We start from the raw sequence: 5,275 nt of genomic DNA, 5'->3' as shown, positions 1-5,275 counted from the left end.
ATCTATGTACATCTCCCCAAATCTAAACCAAACATTGTCCTTAATGTTAAAAATGATACTTTCAAATATATGTCTTGAATGAAATGAGAGCAAAATATGAATATGCAACATGAGAATCAAGTAGGAAAAGTAAGGTAAGGAGAAGGAGGAGACATACCCGATCAAGCTGATTGTTATAAATTTTAATTTCTGCCAAACATTAGCTAGAACAAAAGAGAATACAACTAAAAAAGAAAATAAATACAAAGTCTAATCTAGAAGCACAAAATAAACAAAAGGAAGAAAAAAAAATGCAAACCTGAGAAACACAACTAGGATCAATCCTGATAAACAGGATCATGCAAGAGGACTTCTTCAACTTCTGGAGGCTCAAGTTATAAAAATGGTTTCAAACGTTGGCCATTCACTTTGAACATATCACCATTTTTAGGATTCTCAATCTCAATAGCACCATGGTATAAATAGTGTGAACTATGAATGGACCAAACCATCGAGATCGTAACTTACCTGGGAAGAGATGCAAACAAGAATTATAAAGAAGAACTTTCTGACCAGGTTCAAATGATTTTCTCAAGATGTTTTTATCATGAATCCTTTTCATCCGATCCTTATACGATTTGGCACAATTGTATGCATCATTGTGAATTTCCTCTAACTCATTAAGTTGGAGTCTCCTTTCAGCACCTGCTTTGTCAAGATCAAAATTTAACTGCTTAATAGCCCAATAAGCTCTATGCTTTAACTCAACAAGGAGGTGACAAGCCTTACCATACACAATTCGATAGGGAGACATTCCAATGGGAGTCTTAAATGCTGTATGGTCTGCCTACAATGCATCATTGAGTCCTAAAGACCAACCTTTCCAAGTAGGGTTAACTGTTTTCTCCAATATTCTTTTGATTTCCCTATTAGATATCTCTACTTGACCACTTGTCCATGAGTGATAAGGCGTTGCAACCTTATGAGTGATGCCATATTTCTTCATTAGTTGCTCAAAAACTCTATTGCAAAAGAGCTTTCTTCCATCACTAATAATGGCATGTGGTGTACCAAGCCGTGCAAATACATTCTCTCTCAAAAACTTGACTACAACCTTGTGATCATTAGTTCTACATGCAATGGCCTCAATCCACTTAGAAACATAATCAACAGCAACAAGGATGTATAAGTTACCAAAGGAAATAGGAAAAGGACCCATGAAATCAATACCCCAAACATCAAATACCTCAACAATCAAAATAGGTTTCAATGGCATCATATTTCTTTTTGCAATACTCCCCAACTTTTGGCATCTCTCACAGGCTGAACAATATGCACGGTAATCACAAAAAATGGAAGGCCAATGAAATCCACATTGCAAAATCTTGGCAGCAGTATTTCTTGAACTATAGTGGCCTCCATAAGCATGATCATGGCAAAAGGATATAACATTTTGTTAGTCACTCTCAGATATGCATCTCCTAATTATTTGATCAGAATAGTACTTAAACAAGTATTGATCATCCCAAAAGAAGTACTTAACCTCAGTAAGAAATTTAGACCTATCTTGTTTAGTCCAATGCGAAGACATTTGATTAGTGACAAGATAGTTTGCAATATCAGCATACCAAGGTCTCTAGGATACATGCAACAACTACTCATCAGGGAAAGATTTAAGAATAGGTAAATTGTCATCAATGTGCTCAATGATTAATCTAGACAAATGGTTAGCTACTACATTTTCAGATCCCTTCTTGTCCCCAATCTCAAGATCAAATTCTTGTAGCAATAAAATCCATCAGATAAGTCGAGCTTTAGCATCTTTTTTGGAGAAAAGATACTTCAATGCAGCATAATCCGAATAAATTAAGACCTTAAACCCCAACAAATAGGACCTAAATTTATCCAAGGCAAAAACAATTGCTAACAACTCCTTTTCTATTGTAGAGTAGTTCATTTTAAAGTCCTACTTGCATAATAAATCACATGGGGAACCTTTTCAACCCGCTGTCCTAAAACAGCACCAATTGCATAATCAGAGGCATCACACATAATCTCAAAAGGAACTTTCCAATCAGGTGGTTGAATGATTGGTGTAGAAGTCAACTCAGTTTTTAGTCTCTTAAATGCATGGAGACACTCATTATCAAACACAAAATGGGGCATCTTTGGCAAGTAAGTTGCATAAGGGCCTTGAGATTTTACTAAAATCCTTGATGAACCTTCGATAGAATCCTGCATGACCTAAAAATGATCTAATTTCCTTAACAGATCTAGGAGGTGGAAGGATAGAGATCAAATCAATCTTAGCCTTATCAACCTTAATACCACTTTTTGATATGACATGCCCAAGAACAATTCCCTTTCTCACCATAAAATGATATTTCTCCCAATTAAGAACAAGATTCTTCTCCTTACACTGCACTAACACTAAGGATAGGTGGTACAAACATTCTTCAAAAGTGGACCCAAATACTGAAAAGTCATCCATAAATACCTCCAAATCTTCCCATCATATAAAAAAAAAATACTAATCATGCACCTCTGAAATGTACCAGGATCATTAAATAAACCAAGTGGCATGCGACGGTAGGAAAATGTTCCATAGGGGCATGTGAAGGTAGTCTTTTCTTGATCTTCTGGTGCAATGGAAATTTGATTATATCCAAAATATCCATCAAGAAAACAATAATAAGCATGACCATCTAACCTTTCCAACATTTGGTCTATAAAAGGAATCGAAAAATGATCTTTTCTTGTCATGGCATTCAACTTACGATAATGAATGCATACTCTCCATCCCATTTGCACATGAGTTAGGACTAACTGATCATCCTCATTCTTCACAACTGTTATGCTAGATTTCTTTGGTACAACTTGAATTGGACTCACCCAATTACTCTAAGAAATTGGGTAAATAATACCCACATCCAAAAGCTTAAAAATTTCAGCTCTCACTACCTCTTGCATAATAGGGTTTAGACATCTTTGCAGTTCACGTGAAGTTTTAGCGTTCTCTTCCAAGTGAATTCTATGCATAACCATAGATAGACTAATACCTTTGATATCAGCAATTAAACAACCTATAGCTTCCTTATGCTCTTGAAGTACACTTATCAATTGGCGTTCCCTAAGGTTATCCAAATATGAAGCTATAATGACAAGTAAGTTCTCAGAAGAACCTAAAAAGGCATACTTAAGTGTGTCAGGTAATGGTTTCAACTCCAACTTTGGTGGTTCCACAGCAGATAGGGGTGGGGATGAAGAAAGTGGAAGAGGGATCACTTTTGGTTGCCGACTATCAATACTAAGAGAGGAACAAAAACTAACAATGCATTGACCTCTTCAATTGATTGTTCAATATCAAAATTGCAAAATATTTAAGCAAGCCTCTAGAGGATCCTCATAACTCGATTGTTAGAAAGTATCATGGACTAGACTCTCAATCATGTCAACCTCACAAATATCCTTATTGTCTAGAACTTGTTTACTTATGTGGAAGATATTAAGCTCAATGGTCATATTTCCAAAAGAAATCTTCATTACACTACTCCAACAATTGATCAAAGCATTGGATGTGGCTAAGAAAGGGTGACCCAAAATGACATGGATTTGTGTATTGGCATTTAGAGCAGGCTTAGTATCTAACACAACGATAGGCCAAAAACATATTGACCCCTTATGATGAATTAATTGATTAATTAGCCAAATTTATTAATTAATCAAATTAACATGCAATTGTACGTGGCAACACAAACAAATCACCAATTAAATAAAGTATGCAGCGAAAAATAAATTGACATGATGATTTGTTTACGAAACAAAACCCTATGGTGTACAAACATAGCAGCTTCTTCAAGAGAAAGAAGAACTAGGGCAAATCTAGGTTTCCGGTCACACCTTTCTTCACACTATGGAATTGTGCTCTTATGCAACTTCTGTAACCTTTTACGGCCCTTAAAATAATCCTTATATATGTTTAAGGTTGTGAGAAAAGAAAGCCTAAACATACATTCACAGATTTGATGAAAATCATCTTGAAAAACTGAACTTCATAAACCTCGATAGATAGCCATCTATCGAGCTAGCTGTCGAGCCACGGGCTTCAGCGGCTTTTAAATCTCGATAGATGCTAGCTGTTGAGCTAGCTGTCAAGTTTTAAAATCTTGCACTTTTTCACTTGATTCTTGGACAGACTTGCATGGCTTTAACACTTGAACTTGAAACCTTGTTTCTTAAAGCATTAAACACATCCTAGATCTACCCAATTACAAGTAAAGTGCGTTTTGTCAAAGGATTAGCAAATTACATAAAATGTTGACATACGTTCCTAACTTCAATCACATATGTCCTAATAATCTCCCCCTTTAGCAATCCGCAACAAAACCACAACAAAGAAATGAACATATGAGAGAAGTCATAAATCACTTAACCCATACTCACTTGTTTAATATAATAAAATCTATCCTAACACAAACTCTTGAAAAACTTTGCAAGAAGAGAGTTTATGGTAAATAGACTTTGACAACCTGTATTTTTGAAACACTTTAAACAAAACTCATCAAAGCATCTTAGTGTTAAACAAAAATAATAGATTGCATACATTATATAAGAAACATGTGTATAAAGATAGAAAAGAAACAACACATGGAGAGATAGGTGAAACAACATACATCAATATATATAAAGCAAATATAAGTACAATGTATGTCAAAATGGTCACAAGACCAATATACAAGATGTAATGTATCTGAAATAGAGAGAAAAGAAAAAGATACATACAAGTCCTCAATACATCCCTCAATATACACTCCCCCTATCTCCTAAACTAACCCTCCCCTTATGAGTATGACTACTCTTATCTCAAAACTACTCCCCTTTTTGTCACGAGTGACAAAGGGGTAAGTACATCAAGTAGACATCTCATCATCACTTGTCGAGCCATCATCATCATCCTCAGCATCATCAGCACTGCCAAAGCCATCATCACTCTCATCCTTAGAAGCCTCAGGAGAAGGAGAGGAAGCCACTGTGAAACCACCCATCACAGCCCATCGTCGTGCAATACGACTGACACGGGCGTTCACTTAACACAACTCATTGCTAAGAGTGTCAAGGTGAGCATCCATGCGCACAAGCTATGCCATGATGGCCTCAAGTGTCATTCCACCCGCTGAAGAAGAAGGAGCAGAGGTGGGTGGAGTGGTTGAATCTGGAGGTGCGGCCGTTTACCTCTAGGGCTACCTCGAGTGAAGCTGTGCAAAACTCCACTTAACGGTAGCGGCGTCAATGGCAC

At 36.4% G+C, this 5,275-nt stretch overlaps 1 pseudogene; it reads right to left on the bottom strand.

Moving 5' to 3' along the window:
* Positions 1 to 374: 374 nt before the first annotated feature.
* On the bottom strand, positions 375 to 5,024 carry LOC126712873 (uncharacterized; annotated as a pseudogene).
* Between the last annotated feature and the right edge of the window lie 251 nt (positions 5,025 to 5,275).

Source organism: Quercus robur, chromosome 1 (genome assembly GCF_932294415.1).
Source record: "Quercus robur chromosome 1, dhQueRobu3.1, whole genome shotgun sequence".
Taxonomy (NCBI): Eukaryota; Viridiplantae; Streptophyta; class Magnoliopsida; order Fagales; family Fagaceae; genus Quercus; species Quercus robur.
Note: the sequence above shows the minus strand (reverse complement) of the source record. Positions and strands in the feature narration are given on the sequence as shown.